Source organism: Columba livia, chromosome 5 (assembly GCF_036013475.1).
Source record: "Columba livia isolate bColLiv1 breed racing homer chromosome 5, bColLiv1.pat.W.v2, whole genome shotgun sequence".
Lineage (NCBI taxonomy): Eukaryota > Metazoa > Chordata > Aves > Columbiformes > Columbidae > Columba > Columba livia.
The window spans coordinates 43,317,707-43,341,335 of NC_088606.1; the positions used below are offsets into that span (position 1 = coordinate 43,317,707).

A 23,629-nucleotide genomic window follows, 5' to 3' on the forward strand; every position below is an offset into this window, starting at 1 on the left:
AAAAAGTCAGGTGCTGAAATTTCTTTAGAGATTTGGCTTTAGCTCTTCTCACACGGTGTTCTCCTGTATCTTCATCCCACTTTTTCACTTGCATTTGGCTGCACTGAACATGTGCCCTTCGCAGTGAGGTTCAGGCAGGGGCAGGGTGAGTGGGCCATGGGGTAGCATGTAGAAGGTGGAGCCTTGCTACAAGGGAAGAACACTCTTCAATCTTCAAAATGCCTTCTTGCTTTGCAGTTTGTTACTAATGTCTTGGAAAAGTGAAGTTTCTTTCTCTGGGTTGTTCCCCTTCAATCTATGCCCATGTGCCACAGGTTCTGCTTTTGAAAGTAGCCCGTTCACCACTTACCTGGCTCTATGTGTGAGGGGGAATTTCAGCCACGACAGACTTCCTCCCTCATACACTGGTAAAACAGAGGCCACTCACAAGTTCCTCTCATTCCCCACCCTTAGGAACTCAACAATCAAACCATATTAGCAATGGGATAAGATCAAGAACATGATGGGACATTAACTCTTGAAGCCCCAAACTGAATTTCAGCAGCATGGACTGATACATAAGCATTTCATTCTTATTTGATTTGTACCATGAAATCTTGACATTAACCTAGAAATAAGCAAGCTGCTAAACAGTCCACTACTCCTCTGAAATGGTTCTCAAGTCTCCCCTTGGATACTGGCCTGGAAGTGACCAGAACAACCTGGGGGAAAAGGAGAGGAGCAATGTACAGTCCCGATGATAAAATTCAGTGCAAACGAACAATCGCATACACAAATCTTCAAGTGGGCAATTGGATAATGGGTGATAAAGTAATTGTGGGAATTGTGTGTTTATTAAAAAGGCTATTCAGAACAAAGAAGATATGCTATCTGATTCATCATACACTGAGAGATAGCTTAAGCAGCTACTGGAAGGTTTAAAATTGTAGTGTTTTACACAGAGAGGCTTCTATTACAGCGGAATGCAAGTGTATTTCATACACTGGAGGATATTTCTGCACTGCCTCTTAGAACAGGAAATTACCTAATAAGGTCAGATATTTTGCACCAGCCTCACTGCACTCAGGGAATGCCAGATTACCAACACTATCAACCATTTTTAACATATGAGGAATCTCAAATGCACTGAGGTTATTAATATAAATAAAGAAATTGATTCTCTGTATGATGAATTAGAGCCAAATAATATGCTATAAAGCCTGAGGACCAGCAGAAAGTCCAGAAGTTGGATAAACTTGTTAGGAAGAAGAGTATTTCCATAAATGGAAATGCTACAAGCATAAAGCATACAAGAATAAAATGCTTGTTTACATTATCACATTTGTATAGGAACATCACTAGTAACAATCTTGCTAAAATTAAACACAGATTACTTTCTCACTGATGTATATAACTGTTGTTTTATCCTATGTTTGTAATCACAGAGTCTTCTCACTCCTAAAGGAAGGCCTGTGATGGACAATGCTTTTGGTCCAGATCCTTGCAGTACCTTATTAGATGATTTACATGCAGAAAACAGATGAAATTACCAAACAATTGCATAGCAGAGAACCACTTTCCAGAGGCATATGATGTGAACTGCTACTCACAGAGTATAACCTGACCTTCAAAAGGCTTTTGAAGTAATGTTGAGATCCTTCTCTACCACGGGAATTCGGTGAAGTAGAGAAAAACCTGCTGAGTTGAAAGATTAAATTTCTGAAAATTATTTCTAAAAACATTTAACATTCATATTAATCTGAGAGATTTTCCGTGTAAGCATCACCTCACTGTATGCAGTTTTTCTGAGACAGTTCTTCCCCTACCTCTACCCATTTATTCTTCAATCTATTTCTAACCACAAGTTACAAAAAGCAAAAGGGTTTCAACTCGCAGCCACATCACAGAGAGGTCCCGTTACCTCAAACCTTGTTTGGTGCTTGGAAGGTAATTTTTCTCCCTGCTAAAACCACATACAACATCACTTATCCTGAAATCTTTTAATCAGAAACAAGTGTTTACATAGATTCTGCTACTGAGTTTTCTTGTAACAGCAAGACAAGACCTCTAAGCAAGGGCTTCCCTTGTATGTTCCATATCCTTCACAGAGTTGTGTTTTTCATCAAACTTGTTTTATCTAGAAGTAAGTCGGGTTGTGGGTCTTGTACATCATCCTTTAACATTGAACATTTATTGAGATGACATGGGGGAGTCTGCCCTCTTCTCTGAAGAGAGCCTATGGGTCTCTCTGACTGGGGAATCTGTGGGGCCTGAAGCTCTAGAGCAAAATCCTGTGCATTTAACTCTGTTATAAATACCACTATTGAGCTGAAGATATGAGTTGAGATATCTTTATTGCATTTTTCCATAATGAGAGAGTAGGAGTCAGAAAGCGGCTGCTGCAAGTTACTTATGGAAAATCAGTTACCACCTTTTCCTCATGTGGAGCTTCACCTTAGGACCCATAACACTTTGAAAGCAGACTGTGCTGAAAGGTGCTTCCCTTTCCACTGTAATGGCTTAACACTGTTTTCTTCTGATGCCCACAGCTTTATTACCATGGTACATTTGAACAAAGGCTTTTCCCCACTATTCGAGCATCGCCTCCTAGAGCTGATGCAGTTCCTAGTGACCAAAAAGTGCTTTTGACAGTTCAGCTTTCATGAGTTTCTGAGTTTTATGTAACTGCATCTGTACAAGGACTTTTGCCAGTGGGAAATCTCATAAAAATGGCATTAAAATATCACAGTCTTAACTAGCTTCACTATACCGTAAAGACTTTCAGGTATAGACTAGACTAAATCCATATCAGAATGAAGATAACCTTTTTGATTGGGAGAAGGAGGAGTAATTTGAGTCAGTACTAACACAGAAAACCTCATGCATTTTTAGGAACCATTATGATATGCAATCACTTACACAAATGAGAAGCACTTCATTTCTCATTTTATTAGTAACTTTTAAAGTGTCCATAAAGCAGAATTCAACAAAGAAGAAATTTCCCCTATGGGTTCAAGATCTGTTTACATCTCAGCTACATATTATTATTTACTGTATTTGGAAAAAATTGGTCTTGCTTTAAGGCATGTTCAAAAATCCATAAGATTTGATACCAGTTTTTAATGATCTTCTGTATTCTGCAAGCAAAAGATTTTTAATTTACACATTCCTGCTCATTTATAGACATCCAGTCTCTCAAAACTGTTGTATCATTTCAAGCAATTAATGTAGAAGAGTCCTTTAATATTAAAGCATCTACTTTTGAAGTCTACATCCAGTCTACGTGCTATATACAGTCAGTAGCACCAGTAAAATGCAAGCAGTATTGTCAAACACTTCTTCATAGAGTTGTGCCTTGAACCTACACTCCAGATGAGGTTCTTCCTCCCACAACCAGACTCTTTAATAGTCATAATTAAACCATAAGGATGAAGTGCATCTGAGATCTGGCTCAATAAGAGCATATCTTTAGAGCAAAAATTGCTGTTGCTGAAGGCTCAACAACCACCCCTTGTGGGGTATCACTTCAGACCAGTCCTAGCCTGATATCATGGACTGAAATCCCATTTGCAGATGGAGTCTTGAGACACATCTTCAGTTTCAGGTGAAAAGAATCCAGTTTGTGCACTCTAATACTGCTGTGTGGTATAAATTAAAGCACAATAAGTGGGGAGGATCAGGAGATTCATTTTAGAAGTGCACTGATGATATGAACTACATTGCTGATCTACACCCGCCAGTAGAAAAGATTCATTCCCTGCATCCGTGGTGACTTCTGCCAAGCTGTGTCAGAAATAACTCTGCTGTATGGAGTTAGATTTAGATATTGGGGCAGCAGTTCTTGCTTGAGAGTGCAGCTGTATCTCGGAAGAAGTCTTGCTCTCCTAATGTAAATAATACTTGCCAGACTTGCATCTTATTAGGATTATATCTCTTAGTAATCTCTCAGAATTCTAAAGAGAAAAACCCTATTCACAAATAATAATTTCTTCAGGTAGCAGGCTGGTTTACAGCCGGTTGGTTCTCTGCCACCACTTTCACAAGGACGTTGTGTCTGGAATTTTGCATAAGCAGAGGAACTGCAGTACTAGAAGCCAGTGCTCTTTATACATCCTCACAGTAGACATTTGGCTGTGTAAGTGGTGAAGCGTGCATGCATGCCTCATGTCACAGCTTTATGTGTATGATTAGGACAGGTGTGTATGACTTGTGTATGATACAGTCTGTAGCAGATTAGATATAGAAATCTTTTTCTTACAGTAGTTACTGAGAAGAAAAATTCTGTTTGAGTTAGTTACACTTCATTCTTTAGTAACCTTAGGCCATCTTTACTGTATAAGTGACGTACAGTTAGATTCTTTGGTCTTCATTTTTGCTTTCGTTCCTTTTTTCAGGTGCCTTGAAATCTGCAGGGTTTGGTACAAAGCTAACATCTTTCACTAATTTACTGGTAGAAGAAATTAACAGTCTAGAGATAAGTAGATCCATCTTAAGCTGTTCAATTTTTTTAGCAGGACAATTTGCTTACTGCTTTCGCAAATGCTACATCAGCCATGTAAAAACTGCAGGCCCATTGAAGGAGTTGATAATTTTTTATTTGGTTGCAGTTGTTTTGCTCTGTATTTTGGTATTATTTTAAAGTTGTTCTGGTAACAATATATGGGTTGATACTTTATTTCCTCCCTCCTCTTGTTCTTATGACTGTGGTTATTGGTCTTTAATTTTGCAATCTTTTTTTTATTAATACAAACAATTTTCTATACCTCCAGTCCAGTATTTGACTGTACCGAACTGTATTTAACTCTTCTTGTTGTGCCAGAAGTATTACATCAAACATTAAACAATTACATTAGGGTATTGTATTATACATTAAACAAACAAAAATTAGGGAGTACCAGCTGTGTTAAGGGTGCTAAAAGGACTTCAAAATTTATTTGATGTAGTAACTGACAAGAATTTAGTGGAGAAATACAAAAGAGAGCACTTGAACAGTATTTTGATCCTCCCTTACACTGGAGAGAAAGGTAAGAGAGAGTCTGAAGCTAGGAAGGCCAGAGACAAGGAGGCTGCCATAGGTGGGGCTATTGGTGGGTGAGAGCTTAGGCTATGAAAGGAAAGTGAAAAAGTTTTATCTTACAGGTGTCCTGCAAGAGGAAGCTGCACATCCTTGATAAAGGCTGCTTGTGTAGTTTGGCTTAGTGTCAGAGACAACACCTGAGTGACAGCGGGAGCCAGAAGAATAGCTTTGCTAAAAGAAGGAGGTAGAAGGGAAGGAAAACAGAGGTTTTGTTTTGACCATGTTGTACTAGTGGAAGCAGTGAAACATTTTAAAGAATGTTACAGAAGAGATATATATGTATCTCAGAAAACGAGAAAAATGAAATTATCTTCCTGTTTTAGAAGACACCTCCTCAAATCTGACCCAGTTAACAGTGTGGAGAGCCTAATGTCTCAGGACTAAGTAGATGTCACTGCTGTGACAGAGGGGTGCAGAGGAGCAGAATGCTTTGGATGCTCAGTGCTTATATATGGTTGAAAGGGAAAAAGGGAAAGAGGAATGAAACTGGGGGTATCCTAGTGTGTAGGACTGGATCAATTCATTATAATTTCCAGAAGGAGTTAAATGTTTTCTGGGGTTAAAGTGAATCAGAATCTGCACACCATGTTCTGGAAATTCCCTAAATTATTTCAGTGGTCATTAAGAAAAGGGAAATGGTTCTTTTCTGGGTAGGAGATGGGACGAGACAAAGGAGTAGACACCAAAACAGCACCATGGCAGAGTATTTATAACTCAGCTGACTGTCCCCAAATTACAGGATCCCTGCCAGCTGAGAAGGGGACAAACTTTCCCAATGGCTTTGTCTGTTGAGGAGAGTCATGTTAGTTAACCATTGTGACCCGTTGTTACTGATAACCCAATGGGCTGAGACAGTTACAGTTCCGTTAGGAATACTACATTCAGTTATGTACAGAATGGGCAAACAGGTGCTGATAAAATGTGCTCTGCTGGTAAATGGAGCTGCAACTCTTTAACAGTCTCCTTATTCCCACTCCTATGCCCCAGGGCTTGCTCAAGTTTTTTGTCTCTTCAGTCATAGACCTCACTTACATATAAAGCCTTAACAGTGTGTTTAAAATTTCATTCAAGTACTGGATTATGTATTTTAAACAGTGACTAAATTTAACACAGTTTACAGTTGCAGCATGCTATTACCAGTGTTGTTGGTTTTGTTTAATTCGGTAATACAGAAATTAGATTTAGTTTAACTAGTCCAAGTACTATGTTTAGACATATATTTTCCAGTCAGGATTTAGTGACTTGTGAACTCACGGTTTGTAGGCCTCTGCAAGTCCATGGAGTATTTCTGAGGGATCTGAGAAAAATAACAAACAGTAACCCTGTTATCAAAGGGCTTAAACTGACCATGTAAATTGCATGTATGTTTGTACCTACATGGAAACATTTTAGAGCTATGCAAGTAAAAAGGTTTTTTTAACTCTGACCTAGAGGAGGAACCTACAATTTTATTTTCTTTGTACAGCTTTTCTTCTGAGTACTGTTTGCCTCAAGCCAAGATCTTGCCTTCATCCCCCAGTCCCTAACTGGCTGTGGCATTTCTGCTGTGGTGAGAAGAAATATTAAGTGTCTGTCACAAGTTAGTTTCTCCACCAAACCAACAGCAAAGTTTGCCTTTGGAGCAGCAGGCAGAGAACAAGGACTTCACGAGTGCTGGTGCTGTTTATCTCACTATCCCAACCCACAGTCCTGCTCCTGCACCTCCCCGTTGTTGCTTCTGCCTGCTTTCTGAGTAATCCTTGATGCTATGGCTAGACAAAGCTTTTTCACTCTTTTATTCCTGATCATTCATGTAATCGTAATTTTTCTGGACAGCACTCTACTCACCCATCCACCGTGTCTCTGGTGTTAAAGATGTCTGAGATACTGTAGAAGATTCCTCTACAAATGAAGATCTTCTCAATATTGCTTTTTACTTCACAGCTACCCTTTTTCCCTGAAAATATGACAGGGTCTTATATTAATTTTTGCTCCAAAATATGCTTACTTTTTTACATGTATAGCTGCCTGGACACTATTTAAATTTATTTTTTTTAATGAACTGTAACTAGGGTTTATTTTTGGAGTAAGGTTTATATTTTGAGCATCCTCAAAATTCCTGAAAAATCATGCTAGGGCTTATTTTTGGGGTAGTTCTTATTTTCAGGGAAACGGTATTGTTCTGGTTGTGATACCACTTTGCATGCTCAGTGCAGATTACTGTCAGCCTAGAATAACCCAGCATTACTAACTGCCTTGCCATGGTTTAACCTTCCAGAGGCCAAATGCATTGTGCAGAAATTCTCCACTCCTTATTTATGAGAACACATTTCCACTTTTAGTTTATGCTACATAACTGCATATGTTTTGTGCAAAATTCTGCTTTGTACGGTATATTTTTGAATATGCAGAGGTCTTTGAGTGTTTTGGTATGAAAATTATGGTGGTGGGTACAGAATTGAAAGCAAATCCGGTCTGCAGTTAAACACAAACCCACAGCAGTAGCTGCTGGACTGAGCTCACCATGTAGTTTCCAAACAAGCTGACAGTAGTAGGAATCGTGGTTTATAAAAAGCTGCCAGCAGTGCTGAGCTGGTGAAGAGAAAGAGGAAGCTACAACGGGAAAGAGAAAAAAAGCACAACCAAAGGCAACTTCACTTCTCTGCCTTTGCTGTTTTTAAATAGATCTGGCTCTAAGTTGCTGTTCAGGGAGCTGTGAAGAACAGCAATAACCTCACAAACTGAGAGCCCCACAATATTTATCCCTTTCTGAATGCCACCTTCAAATCACCTCCCGATTCTAAGGGTCTTCTTTATGTTTTTGTGCATACATGTGAGAATCTTTGTATGTATGCAAGTATGAGTATGTTACCAAAACTATTGCTCAATAGCATTCCAGTAGTTTACAAGAACAGTTTTTGCCATTTCACTCCTCCTTTGAATGATATGCTGACCTGTTCTCTTGAGCTTATTTCTTGATCTTCCCATCCACTTCAGGCAGTGGATTTATCTTGATTATTTGTCTTATACAAAAAGTGAAGGATTGCTTCTCATCCTCAAACCACCTGTAGCAGGAAATAATCTAAGGCACTATTGACTGCATCATCTTGTACTGGGTGTTAGGGCTACAGGAAGGTGTTCTTAAAGAGCTCACCTGGGGACTGGGGCATAGACTGACTCACTTTGGGAAGGAAGTTTGGCTGATCAGAGGTTCTCTAACCAGGAGGCAATCCTTCTGTGGGGTTATATCTTGGATCTTATTACAAGTGATGGAAGATGCGATGCATCAAAGAGAGAGTGTAACTGGAATTCTAAACCCAGAAAGCAGAGGAATAATGTGAGAAAGGATGATAATAAAAATTAGTTGGATTAGAGACTCCTTTATTTTATGTCATTCTGGGATCACAGCTTTGATTCTGTGTATTTTAGCTGAGATGGGATTAACTTTTTTGGAGCTAGTCAGAAGACTTCAGGCAGAAGAAAACAAAGACCTTAGGAGTTCTGCAGATTAACTGCATTTTGTGTTACACTGTACAGTTAGATTTCTGAAAGAAAAACCTGGCAGAATCCCTCTGCATGTTCATTGCTCTGAATCTGACCATGAAGAATCAAAATGAAAACCACAGAAGGATGCCATAATCAGTTTCAGTAGCTGTGTCAGTCCTAGGAAGAGGGCTGCTATTGGCATGCCCTAGAAGAAATGGGCATGATCCCTGAAGATAAACTAAGGACTTGTTTCACCAATCTATATTGTTGCAGTATGGGTCACACCACCAGCCAACTCTCCTCTGTATGTGAGAGGCAAAAAGCAGTAACAATCCATGAATCCCATGACTTCCCAGCAGCTAGAATGCTGAGCGTAGTTGCAAAGGTTGTTTAAGCACCCAAACTTATAATAATGATTTATTTCCCTTTATCATTGACTTTTTGGCACCAAACCTATTCACACATTTGCTTGTAGTGCCTGAGATATCAGTACATACCAAGGTGTTTCCAGGTCTGGTGCCAGAGCCCTTTATATTAGGAAACAGCTGTGAGCTGGTAGTGGGATTTGCAGTGCTCTTCCCCCCGCACCCCGCCCTTGCTGAAACAGTAACATCAAACCTTCAAGAGAGACAACGCTAAAATTCCTTCCATTCACGAGTTACCTCATGCTGATGAAAGGATGGCCTAATGGATATGTATTCTTCCTCAGAATCTCTTTCTGAGAATGTTCCCCATTTTTTTCCATTCCCATTTGGTATGAGGTCAGAAGAGACCAGGCTTTTCTTCATGGCCAGTATGTGTAGGGTTGGAGAGAAACACTGAGTAGCTCCCTTTCCATACAACAAATGCATTTAGTTATTTTGCAATGTCCACAAACCTGGGACCACTCCCAGCTGCATTTCTGCTATCACAGAAGGAAAGTTTCCTAAATCTTTTTCTGTCTATTCTTCTCATCCAGTCAGTTATTAGAAAGATCAAAACTGCATACAGCTGTTGTAGTTACTTATAAAACCATGATTCCTGAAACAAGAATAGTGAACAGATCCTCATCATCTTCATGGTCAGTCATCACCAAATGGTCTAGATATGCTTTCAAAGAAACAAGGACAAATTTTTCACCATGACTCTGAAGGATTACATCTGGCTTGCTGTTGGGAACATCACTGATGAAAGACACTTAACTGGAATATAAAAAATAACCCAAATGAGGAAGTCATCATCATGCTGTTTCAACAAAATTAAATGTAAACCATTTTTGGGGTTGTGTTTGTTTTTGTTTTCCCAAGTAAAGTCTTAACCCATCACAGCTTACTTTTAAAAAATCTTTATTTTCTACATTCCTGAAACAATCAAGATTTAATTTTTGAAACTGGCTATGTTAGCCTGCAGTCCTCAGAAGTTTAAAAGGCATTCTATTCTGAAGTCTGACTCATGCTCATTTTCCTATAGAGAACCACCTCCATTTTAGAAACCCAAAGATGTGATTAGTCAAATTTTGTTACATCTGTGATAGTCTGTTTGTCACCCTTTCATCAAAAAATATGTATTGTTACTATCACTTCAGAAGAGGCGAGCTGTCCAAAAATAAGCTCTCTTGACAGATCCTCCTCACAGGGTGATCTTGTGACAATAAAGCTTTGTACAAGAGTAACTAAAATAGCTGCTAGTTTAACTGTCAGAGAGTTTACAATCTCTCAGGGATTTTTCCCTAAGCTTATTCCTATGTATTATGATGCTCAACACACACCTCAGCCATTGAGGACTTTCTCTTCTCAGAATAACACTAAATAGTTATAGGGCCACAGCAGGACTATCCACACCCCAGAGTGCAGCAGCATCTTCAAGATTCTCCAGACAGACTGGTATACCTCCATAGTAAGGCACTAAGAAGAAACTGCTCAGCCATGAATCTGGCCATGCCACTGTATGTCAGATACCTCCCCCAGGCATCTGTTTGAAGATCTCTGCACAATAATGTATTTTTCAGGATAGACATACTTTGTGACAGTTTATAGCACACACAGAAAAATCTCCCCCAGAGAATCTGTCTCAATCCTAGGACAATTATCTCACAGATCCTGTCAGCCTGCAGACCTTCCTCTTATTATAGCATTTTCGCACACTCCACTAAGGCTAAAACTGTTTTCTCAGCCTGTCTTAGATGTATTGCATTTGCATTATATTACTCTGCGACCTGACTGACAGATTAGTTGTTAGGTTGGGAGAGACCTCTTCCAGAGTCTGTAGTGAGGACTATAGTGGTCATCTCCCTAGCAGTCAGAAATTGCTAACATGTCCTTAGGGAACCCACTTGGAATATATATGAACAAAACATCTGAAGTGGTTTTAAAGTGATTGTGTAATTCTGCTGTTTCTGGTTCTTCTGTTTTTGTATGGATGAATCCCCACATTCTTCATTTGCATCTGTTGTCTTCCCTTTACCAATGAGATACTTGATTTGTTGTGGAACATGTGGCTGTTGGGACAAGATACTACTTTTCTTTATTATTCTTGCAGCTGTGTAAGGATAAAGGGCACACATCCTGTTCAGTACCAATTATTAGACAAAAAATTGAAGGCCTCTCCTACATACACGTGCACCACAACTATGATCAGTGTTCACCAGCCTTGCATAGGAGAGGAATTTTCTTTCTTTCTTACAATAGAGTGTCTCCTTCTCTGGATACTGATAAATCCATAGATTACTTACCTCTAGACTTTGTGTATATATTTCAGGGGAGCGTGTTTATTGTATTTGACTGGACTGGAAATGCAAGGAATTTCCACGAAGTATTTATTTAGTAATTTTTCCCCTGGGTCCAGTTTCTTCAAATTAGATAAAAACTGTTCATAAAACAGAAAAAAATACCTTAGTACAGTTTGTTGCTGACCTTTGCTACTCCTTTCATATTTTGCAGTGGCTTTGGTTGTATCTGCCTCCAGCATATGCTTATGCTCATATATAGAAACTTATATATAGAAAGGAGTCAAAAGAGATTTAACCCAGGCTAGGAAGGTGTTTGTTTGGGTTTTTTTTTGCTAGTTTCTTCTTACAGTGTTGAGAGCGTATCACTTGTTCTCCCAGTTGAATTAGGGGAGGAACCTGAAGAGCAAGAGTGAAAACAAGAGGAAGAAAAGGACTTTTCTTTTTAAACGCAGCAGTACCTTTTTATGTGCCTCTTACGTAAGAACAGAAGCTCTTGTTCTTCTGTATTCTGTACTACTTTATCCAAATTAAAAAACTTATAGGTTTGATACACACACGTGGTTTTTGCTCCTGAGCAGAGCAAAGAGGTTACCTGGAAAATAAGTGGGCCCAGAATTCCTAGCTACTTCTTTTTGAATTGTCATCTAGCCCAGCCCTGCAAATTCTCACAAATATGCTATTTTATTCAGTGATATGAATTTGTTGAATTCTGGGAAATTCTGTTGCTGCAACTTTTCCTCTTTAACAGACTTAAGATTTATCTGACTGATAGCTACAAGCTCAGGCTTGTGCTCATGCCTGTACTACCTGACCATCTCAAGTGAAAACACCAATGTTATGGGCAAGGACAAGACTGCAGACTGACAGTGTCTGGAGTGGACTCTGCTGATGACTATCTCAATGGGAAAGAATAAGGTTCCAGATTGCCCAACATTGCATATGCATGATTTCCCTAGAACTCCCACATCCCACACTTTGCTCATGCTGTCCACATTGGTCTTGGTCAGTTTGTCTTTATCAAGCCTTGAAGAAGAGAGGAGTAGCATTGGTTTTGCTTATTCATGGGCTTCTGATGGAGCACAAATCATGTACACAGTGCATCATCTGTTACCATACTGCAATTTAGAGGCTCTTTCTGTAAACGCCTGCTGTTATTTCAAGTGTGTTCTTGCTGCTGATAATCAGTGGATAAACAACTTTCATAACAACGCTGCAACCCCCCACCCCACCCAGCAACCTGACAGTTGACTTGATGGTTAGCCACGGACTCGTAGCAGCCTTGGGTAGCCAGTTTCCAGATAGCAGCCTGCCTTTCTGGTCAGTATGGTATGTGGTTCCAAAGGACTGGGCAGCTTTATCACACAGGTCTGTGAAGGCCTGCTTCCTCATGCAGAAGTTTTGGAGCTGCTGTTGTACATCAGTAACTGCAAAACAATGTGATTTGATCCTCTGTCTTAGTTCAGTTACAGGAAACACTGTTGGACATTTTGGGAAAGTTCGTATCACTCTTCACGTCATCCAAAATTATGGATACTGATAAATCCGTAGGTGACATATCTCTAGATTTTATCTTTTTTTTTAACCACCATCCACATTCATTTTACTACCCTCCACATCTTTTAGCATTGCATTTCCTCTCAGGTTCTAGGACCTGTCTGCACCACTCTACACTGCTTCTCCAGTTTCTGAACACCTCAGTTGAGGTTATAAGGAACTGCCCTGCAAGAGCCATGCTAACTCCATATTGCTGCAAACTGAGCTGCATACCAGACGGGCAAAGATGCATGTGACTGGGGACTGCAGTCATTCTGCTTTTAAAGCCAGGAAGGAAAAATAAATAAGTTATCTTATGGGGCCACCACAGAATGATTCTCAGAAGAGCTTTGGTCTGTGGCATGGGAGGGAAACTGGGATGTGCCCTTTCTTATTCTAGTGTTTTATATGCAAACCTCAGTGTAGATACAGCTAAGCAGGCTTGATGAGATTTTCAGAAACGAATGCAAGTAAAGAAATGGGTGCTTGAAGGGAGAGCCATTGAGGCAGATCATGACAACATCTAATGGCGTGTCTTCATTTCTCACATCCTCCAGCAGTGCCAATGTCTTCATCTTATGAACTGGGAACTCAGGAACCCTACACTTGAGCTCAGAGAGCTTCAGATTAAATCAGTGAGTGAAAAGAGGAGAAAGTGAAACAAATGCAGTGTGGAGAGAGGAACTCAAGCTCTTTCATATTCACTTCTCTGTGAAAACTCAGGGCAGGCCCATGACAAGAATTCAGAAAGCAAAGGGGCATTCATCTATATTGGATACTTATGTAAGACACTGTCTAAGATTATGGGGGACCAGGCAAGAGCAGGAGGATGTGAAGGTTCAGGAAGTGGAAAATTACGTGCACATATTTGGGAGTATTTTAGACAATGTAGCATGTGGTTCAAATAGATGGTTAAAAGCAGAGGTGTTAGCATCCAGGTGGTGGAATATAAAAGCATTCTCTGGTACATATGTTAAATGCATCCAGCACAAGCTAAACATTTGTCAGTCAGTTGGGTTGAACACACAGTCACTCTGTTACTCCTTGATCTTTTTGTCTCATGCCTCAGAGTGATTTGGTTTAAATAGTAGTCTCTGTTCCTCTCTGGGCTGGCTCCAAATGTCGGGGGTGATCACACACATCTCCCCAGGAGGGTCCCACCAATCCTTTACCACAGTTCCTTTCAGCCTCAGTAGAGATTTTCTAGGCTCTTATTTTCTCACTGTCTCCTTTTCATTTTGCTTAGGTTTTATTTCCAAAATATAGAGCTAGGCTGCTTTTGGACATGGGACTGAAGATAACAGCAATTAATTGAGGCTTTAATAGTGAAACAAGCTGAAGCAGGCTGGGAGGCTTGGATCTGGACTGAAACAGGTTAAAAAAAGTCATGTTAGTTTGCCAAAAACATTGGTGGTTAACTTAAAAAATAGAGAACAGCCTAACATTTAATTCAGTGAGCTGGTAAAATGCACACTGCCTTGTCTGTGCAAGATTTCTCAAGCATATTTATTAGCATATGTTAGCTAACAGGTGTTAGCCTCAAATTTCTAGACAATCTAGGAGCCAATGTGAGTCTGGAGGTCAAAGTACAGTATAAATTTAACTACTTGCCTTTTTTTTAAAACCTTTTTCTTTTTTTTTCTTGCAAGCAGGTGCGTCAAATACTCATTTAATTCTTGAGAATCTCCTGCTCAGGGAAGCATCCTCTGTAATCCTGCTTATATTGTACTTATTTGTAAATAGGTCTGGAAAATGTCTCATATTGATACAGGAGTTTTAATGATAATAACTGGATAAAGCTGTAACAGGATAGACTAATTTTGCATCTTTTATCCTACATCAGGTGAACTTTTTTTCTCAATTTATTTTCCCTTCCTTTCCTGTCTTTTACCAAAAGTTCCCTTCTTTACCAACAAATTGAATTTAGTGTATCCTAGAACACTCCAATGGTTTGGATATTTATTGGTCAAAAGGCTGTGTAAAGGTAGTTCTGTGTTTCAGTGACCTTCCTGTCCATCTACTGTTGCTGACTTGTGGTTTTATGAAAAATCTCGTGAGACTTCATGTTTTTCATATTCAAAGAGAAAATATTTCTTGCTTTTATTGCAGAGAATGGGCTGTGCCTCAAAGAATGGAAACTAAGTGAACAGAGAAAATCTTTTCCAAAAGTTGTATGATTTCTGAACCAACTTCATGAGCTATTGTGGTCTGGCCCTTGATTTTTGACTGTTTGGTGTTCTAGGCATTCCCCACCTTCTTCTCAATGCGTAAGCAGGTAGCCCAACTCCACTGGAGTTAAAGCTCCAACTCTGGGAAGCTTCGGGATTTTTCTATAGGGATGGGATGGTGATTCATTCTGAGCTCTCACAAGACAATCATGCAGCTGCCCCTGTTTCAAAATCAGCAGCCCCGCCAGCTTGTCTCCATCGGCCTTGAGAAAACAGGAAGCACAACGGCCACCACAGGAAGCGGTGCGTTCTTACACCCACCCCAAAAACTGTGCCGCTGAACCTATTGCAAAATGTTAACAGAACACTGCAGGGTACACGGAGAGAGAGACGAGAAATCTGCTGACCTTTGGGTGCATGTGCAATTCCTGGCTTCAGTTTCTCAGGCCTGTAGCTTAACTCGGTCACCAACAGGTCCTGTGTTTCTCAGTCATGGCAGTTACATCCCCTACAGTAGCACGGTCTCACTCAGAATGTGAAGACTTTTTCTTAATTATTTTGTTGCATCCACAAAGTTTGGACAGAAATGCAGTGAGAAGCTCCTGGCCTGGAGGGCTGACAGACTGAAAGATAGAGAAGGTGGAGAGGGCTGTGTTTATTTCATCGTGATTAACTATGTACTCATTTCCTTGGCAACGTGGAAGAAATGTATGTTTTTAGGGTGGAGATTTATATGTATATCTTGTGATTTTGATGTTTTTCATATTAAAGACGAAAAAAAATCTTTCTCTCTCTCATGGTTGGGGAGAAAGGACTGTACCATAACATTTCAGAGACTAGAGGTGCCTTCTGCATGTAAAAGCAGGAGCAAAATGAACTGCTCTAAGTAGGAAACACCACTCCTTGGGGGTGCTGTGGGGCACAGAGTAGAGCTAGGAATGGCTGAAAGAGAAGAACATGATGTTCCACAACAAGCAAAAGAGACAAGAGAGATACAATATGCAAAATATTTGAGAAGGCTTTTTGTTATGCTTGTGTACTAAAAACGATCTTGAAAATTTCTTCTGCAAAGTCAAAGGGGAAAAAATACAAGTTTACATGGTGGATGATGGGCAAGGAAAAATTTAGTAGGGGCTTTTAAATTTAAAAAGCTGTATTTGTGAATTAGATAAGCTGCTGCAAGAGAAGTGCAATAATAAGGCAGGAGAGAATGAGAAATGGAAGACGAAGTTAGCAGTTGTGACTAGATCTAGGCATTCTTTTTCTGCTAGCTGTTTCATTTTCTGCTAGCTGTTTCATTTGAGATTCTGGTCCTGGAAACCAACCTATTGTAAATTTCTGTTGATTCTCTGAATTGTTTTGGTCTGCAACTGAAGCTTTTGAATGCTGGAATTCTTCTCTTGTTTCAAAATTTAACAAATTTTGAAATGAAAAAGTATGTAATTTCAGTTTTTTAAAAAAGTGTAGTTCAACTCATAGTTAAATCTTGGGGGATTTCTATTTTTGTAAGAAAATTGTAAAAATTATTTGGGATAAATGAATTCCGTAGCCACCTTTCCCCCCCCCCCCCCCCCCGCCCGCCCCCTTTTATCCTTCCCTCCTTTTATTTAAAATTCAGCCAGTAAAAGCCAATTATTCCCACAACTCCAACCAAACTGGGAAAATGATCAGTCTCCTGAAATCTGGTCTTCAGCATTACTGGAAAATGGAGAATATAAAGAGCAGTCCTGCGAGTGTGCCCAAAGTCCTACACAGAATGTAAATGTTGATTTGAAGACAATGTCATCAGAACATTAGACAAATATTCCTAGGAAGCTGGCTTGGTTTTACTGAAGCAGCAAAGTCGTGTGCAGAATCTTCAAGTGATCTTGCCTGGATGTAGATTACAGACAAATAGCTTATTGAGCAGAGTGGATGAACGTGTTATCTCTTTGTCTCTCAGCACTAGCTCCTAAGTGTCATCTTTTTTTGTCACAGTTAAATTAATTTTACTCTATGGTGAATGGAAGTGCAGTTCTACCAAAAAGAAATGGAGTATTTTACCTGCTTCTATTACTATGGTGCGTTTTCTATCCAGATTTCTTTTCTCCAGATTGTTTTAGAATGGAGCTTATAAAACTTTCAGCACAACTTACTTTTGAAAATACTTAATCTGGGATGAAAACTTCATAATACTTCCTTTTGAAGTAACTCATTCTATACGGATTGTTTCTGTTCTGCACAGTCATTCAGCAGGCAACTTCGGTTTATCTTGTAACTCCCCTCATTACGTTAACTCTCTTAACAGCACGCGCTTTGGAATTTTTCTAAAGCTCATAACTGTGGGGTTTTTTCCTGCCATGAAATATGTTTTCATTTCAAGTGTGCACAGGGATTAGCAACATGGCTAGTTCTAACATTAATACATGCATATTCTCTTCATTTTGATCTAACCTGTCCCTCCTCTTGCTGGTTATTCTGTTGGTTATTTTCAAAGTTCTAAAAATATTTATAGAATGCTGAAGTTTACTGGACAGAATACTGCTGTGCTGTTCATGTCTTTTCTCCTGAAAGCTATGATGCAGTCATCTTTTTCTTTTGGTGGCAAATGAGGCAAAACATGTGGCTGATCCTGTTTGTTTCTAGCAAAATGTCCCAGTTCACACACTTGTCACAGATTTTCCACAGAGGGCTTAACAATTTTTTTTTTTTGAGGACCATATCCATAAACTCCAAGATAGGTTTTACCACTCTGCATCCACACACAAAAAAAGTCTCTAGCTCATTTAAATTTGAGGTCTGTATCGAATTCTGGCCCTTTGGGAATATTGTGCATGTACTTAAGACTGGACTTCTATGACTCCACCTCCTGGCCATGTAAATGTGAAAATTAGCCTGTCCTGACCAAGGAAAAGATCCTTATCATGCTTATTACTGTGAAAATCTGTTCTGGAAACCAAACATTCAGAAACAAATTATTCCACCAATTCTTACTAATTTACTTTGTTCAACTTTGACCATAACTCACAGCTTGTTTCCAGATGTTTTCCAGAGGTCTGTTGATTTGTTTCAACCTGTTTCTAGCTTAACATTTATTGACTGATTTTTTTTTCCTTATGACCTATCCAAAGTGAGAATTATTAACTTCTGCTGACAAAAATTTAAGTTCTCAGACGACAAATCACACATTATCATTAATTTTCATTGTACTAAACCACAGAGCCAATGAAGATGATCAGAGCAGCTGGGGGTTTTCAGTCCTTTTAGGCTTTGTGTACTTATTAGACTAGATCATACTCTCTGAAACTTGTACTTTATTAGTGGTCTAATATGCAGTATGAAAATAATGTGTGAAGCAAGAAATAGAAGAAAAGGGGTGCATTTTATGCAAATGAACTCAGGAAGTGTTCGGGACTAGTGACTTTTAAGTGCTTAGGAAGCTGAGAGACTCTTGTAGTCAGAAAGACTTTTTCTGTGCCTCTCGGTGAACAAAGCATTGCTTGGTTGGATTTGACATAGCCCTTTGCAAGTCAAGTATGTACAAAATTGCCCTTAAAAAATGACCCTCTGTTAACAAAGGTATAACTTGCTTTAATCTGTATCCTGTGGGTGCAGATTTGAAAATGGAAAGGGCTCTTCAAAATGTGGACAAGATTGGGGTTTTTTTAAGAACCAAATCTGTCCTGCAGGAGGCTAAGTTAGTAGCATTTTATCACATTTCAACCAGTTATTTCTCGCTGTTTTTCAGAGAGAACTTTTTCAAAATGCCACGCTGGTGGCATCCCTCTTGCCAATGGCTCTGCCTGGGCAATCTCTGGGCTGGCTCCTCTCGTTTTCCTTTCAGCTGTTGTTACCAAGACTGTAGAAAGCCTCAGGTAAGCACCATAAATGTGGAGCTTTATAGCCCTTCACTGAGAGCAAGAGGAAGTATCATTTCTCCAGTAGCCTGTCTATAACATACATTTCTTACTTCAAAATAATGTTTTGATTTTTTTTTTTTTTTAATTTGAAAATTATTCTGCACACTTCACTCTGTCCCTTTGTTTGCTCTCTTAAATTCACTGGCAAGGTGATCACTCTGGTTGTTCTGTACCTACACTATATTTTCAGCAGTCAGCAGCTTCTTTTAGCCCCTCATAACCTAATTTTGCTAAGCTAGAGCTCTTTAAAAGTAATTTTGTGAAATATAGTTCAGGATTATTTGGTTATTTTGTTGTTTGGTTGTTTGTACTACTTGACAAAACTCACAGACCAAAAAGGAATTGGAGCAATGGAGAAAGTGAAAAATGAAAGGAAGGCTGAAGGCTCAAAACATAGTTTCTTCACGTTCAGGCTAACATATATTTTAGTCCATCAATTTCTCAATTCAACCTTAGGTCAAAACATATTTTTGTTACATTAATTGAAACATCATTATTTTTTATTTCAAACTCTGACTCTGTTTACAGTTTCTACAGTGTGAAAGGCAAAGTTTGTTCTTCTCTTATACTCTTAAGACTTTATTTTTTCATAGGCCCTGACCTCTCTTGATTTCAACTGCAGTTGTTGGAACATTTAAACTACTAGATATTTTACCAGTAAATAATCTAATCCTCTTCAGAACTGCACATAAAGAACTTTATAGGATCAGTAGTACTTTTGAATCTAAACTAGTGCAGAAAAATACTTTGTTTTTTCCTGATGTAATCAGAGCTTAAGGGAAAAAGCATCATTAGCTTTATTGCTTAGAGCAAATGTTTTAGTTTTGCTTTAATAAAATCAGTATCTAAAATTGCAAATTGTGTATATTGAAAGATAGGGGGTTTCTACATGCCAATTCCATTCTGGTTCCACCAAATTTTCTTAGAGGGAGTAACTTCCTTATGTCAGGATTATGTGACAGAACTAGAGCTAGGTTAAGGATAGAGCTGACCAGGATAGAGCTGACCTCAGAGAAAGAGCAGATTTTTGTTTCTCTTGTGAAAATTTTAGCAGCTTTAGCCTTATTTAACATTATGCTTGTCCCAAGTTTCAATTAGGCAGATGCTCACAGTACTTCTTCCCTTTGAACAGACAGCTGGAGTCTGAATCAGATGACAGAATGGTTGGACAAGGTTGTCTAAGGACAATGTTTGTTCTGCTCTGAACATTGCAAAGGGAGAGACTGCAGCTGCCATAGACCTGCCTGGTAAATTCACACCTGCCTCTTCTGAAGACCTCAGCAATATAAGAACTTCCCTTACTGCATAAAACTTCAGACGATCAGGCAGAAGATTTTCCACAAGATGGGTTAAGGACCACTTTGAGGAGATCAGCTCAGCTCTTCTCTGTTTTTTCAGTGCTTCTTAACTTATTTTTAATTATTGTTTTCCACTAAATAGTTAAAGATTGATTCTGTTGCAGCATCTTCCAGAACCATTAGTTTCAGTCTCTAGCCTTCAAAACCACCAGTCTCAATCTCTATGATTATGTGCAATGAAGCTGGGCTTCACTTAGGATTTGCACTTCCTAGAAAGAAAAGAAATTAAGGCTTGCATGAAGGCAGAGGGCAAGGGGGAACAAACAACAACAACAAGAGATAAAGCAACCAGAATATTTTTATCCTGCATTTTTTCCAGTTGGTGATAAGCTTGATTATATCTCTCCCCCACCCATGCAAACATTGAGCTTTGTTTCTATAGGTCACAAATGGCACAATTTTGCATTTCTGCCTGCTGGTGTAGGTGAAGTAAAGCAGTGGGGCTTTGCAGAGTGGGACAGCTGGGTGAAAACCTTCTTACTCTCTCGATTCTTTCTCTTTCAAAGTGAGTTGCTCTAGTCCTTGTGAGAAGGAAGGAGAAGATGGTGGTTTTGCACAAGCATTCTCAGTGACTGTTCTTTTCTTTGTCAATCCTGGAATTTCCCCAAAGGCTTTTGCTTCTTGCAGGTCCTCTGATATATTTTTTTCTTCAGTTTCTTTCCTACATCTCTGGACCCCCAACAGAACATGGTTACTCTCTTTCAGTAATATAATGAAAACTAACCTTTGACCCATCCAGACCCTTTGGAACACCAAGGCTGTAATAAACTACAAAAAGATGTGGAGGTATGGCTGCTGCTTGCCTCTGGTAGATGGATTTTATCAGAAAAGGTAGTGCTGATTTGTATCACTCAGCCACACCAAGGTTATACAAAGAGCAGCAAAGCCCCAGGAGCATAACAGTCGGTCTGCTCTTAACCTCAACCTTTATCTCTCAGAGCCAGCTTCCTTCCCACACCACAAGTACCACGTGTTATTTTATACTGAAGTAACACTCAGCAACTGGGGTCTGTCTGCTCAAAGAATGGAAAGGGAAAAGGAGGATGACATGAACACAAGATGGGTGAGCAGCATGAGAACTAACAATTATGGAGCAACGCTATTACAAACCAGCATCAATCTACTACCTGCCAGAGTGTGTGCACTTTGGAGTGGTCAGGATGGGCTTTTCATCAGTTATTTCTTTTAGTCTCAAGCTGTTATCTTCACCTTTAGATGATGAGAAGTGAATTTGACTAATCACTGCTGAATGAAAGCAAAGAAAGATGAAGGAATCAGAGGGTGATAGCACCTGCTTCAGCCTGCCGGAAGGCACCCATGACTAAAGCCAGTGCCCGCCCCAACCCCACCACGTCCCAGGGGGATATACTCATTGTATCTGGAGGCTGGTGGCCTCTCCCATTAGGTTCCTTCACTAAAAGGTCACATCACTCTACACCTGATTTGAAATTTGTTGAACCCCGTGAATAAGTAGGGAAACCCATTTATGCATTTCCTGTACATCACCTCTACAGGGAGAAGAGTGGTGCTTACTGGAGTTCACAATGAGTGAGGCCTTCTAAAGCCTTTGGCAGGGGATAAATCCATGAGCATATGTGCCTGGAAAACAAAAAGAAAACAAAGGAAAATTTAAAGCCCGAGGGTAAAATTCTGTCTGAGTAGGAATGTATTGCTATTTACTATTTAGTTACTAACAAATGGGACGGATATTTGGTTGTTGAAGGCTTCGTCATCAATAAGTTGCAGAAATCGGAATAGTATTTCTTACTCTTCATCTCCCTGATCTACAACATAAAATAATAAGCCGTTTATAAACATGAGATGGGGTAGGCAAAAAAACCCAACAAACCAGAGACAGCTGCACAGAACAGCAGCTGTGACACACACAGGAAATTTGGATGGAAAGAACCATTAGTGCATTGAGACCATCTCCTCGCTTGTTAGCAAGGCCAGCCCCCTTTTAGCAGACTTTGAAAAAGCAGCTCCTTCATGACAGATGTGGGTAACTTTAAGATTTTGTGCTTCTTAAATAACCTCTCAGGGAAAAAGCCTTTTGAGATATCAGTCTCTGCCTTACCTTTTCTAACTTGAACACGAGTCCATCCTGCAACAGAGAGAGGCCTATCTGCTGTATTTGAAAGACCTGTCAAACTAGCATTTTGCTCTGTGCTATCCAAATAATGACTGTTCCTTTGTTGTTCTACAGCAGGTTCGATTATGTCACAAAGCCCATCCTAGGACTGGCATATGATGAATAGGAACAGCTATTTTGCCATCAATTTGTTGAGTGATGAATGTGTCTTAAATGTTAGAGAGAATAAATAGCAGGCAAGACTGTACATGCCTCTTGGCCCAAAATGCTCATCTCCCATCAAGCCTCAAATATTATAGTTTTGCTTTGCAGACCATCTGCTTATCCTCTCAGTCCCTTAGGAACGGAGAGCATTAAACAGTTGATAAACACAAGTTCAAATTTTAGAGACTTTGCAAAAAGTCTGTGCTTGGGTCACACTGATTTCCTGCTTATAATCTGACCAATTCCAAATTAATTCTGAGGAAAAAATCCAAAGTAAATGTTCCATGTGCAACTGGATAAATTTCATGGCTATTCAATGTCCAATAATATTCTATACAAAAATAAAACCTTTATTTTATCCTATTATAGCCTACTAAAGATACACAATGGAAGTTTTTTGAAGAGCCACAGCTGGAAAACTACTAATTGCATTGGCAAAATAAGAGCTCTGAAGTCTTGTCTGGCTCTTAAGCCCAACCTATCATCTTCTCCATCTTGCCAAACATAGAAAAGCATGTGTTTTCTGTCAAAGTCCCACAGCAAACCATGTGGAAAACAAAGCGCTATAAATAACTCCTCCCCAACATAAAAGGTGACTAATCTCCTGCTTCTAATAATATTGCCCTTCAAACCCCCCAAATTTTCCTTTGTCTTTACCTGTCTATTAAAGCCACATTGCTGTGCTCTTTTCCTGACTACCTCTTTCTTGAGATCTCATCCTTTATTGTTCTCTTTCAATCCTCAAACACTTCCAAAAAATGTTGTTTTAATTACCTGTAATCTCCAAATTATTTTTGTGGAAAGGTAAATTTCATAAAAGAAAAATGGAATTGCAAATGCTAACATAGGAGAGTATGATCCACTCTTTGGGGTCTGGCTTGTAGTCTAGAATATTGAGTTAATTTTCTGACTCATTAGCCATCCACTTGCACTCACTATGCCTTTATTTTCCCTGTTGGCCATGGGGAGTACATATTCAGTGCCTTGTTTAAAGTAAAATACTGTGTCTAAAGAAGAGTAACTGTTTTAAGATCTGTTGATTAAACAAACAAACAAACAAACAAGCTCAAAAAAGCAATATAAGCACTAAATACTACTACCAAAAAGAAAAGTCAGCTGAAATTGTGCTGCAGAGCTTAAAATCCTT

General features: G+C 39.3%; 1 long non-coding RNA gene across 2 annotated transcripts; it reads right to left on the reverse strand.

Moving 5' to 3' along the window:
* Positions 1-528: 528 nt before the first annotated feature.
* LOC110358569 (uncharacterized) lies at positions 529-15,544 on the reverse strand. 2 transcript variants are annotated; one of them, XR_010473253.1, is made up of 4 exons: positions 15,337-15,544; positions 6,884-6,992; positions 6,311-6,353; positions 529-1,674 (listed from the first exon to the last, which is right to left on the reverse strand). It is a non-coding gene; the product is annotated as an uncharacterized LOC110358569 (long non-coding RNA). The 2 variants fall into 2 exon arrangements; XR_010473252.1 differs by lacking the exon at positions 529-1,674 and having other exon boundaries at positions 5,883-6,353.
* Positions 15,545-23,629: the final 8,085 nt, after the last annotated feature.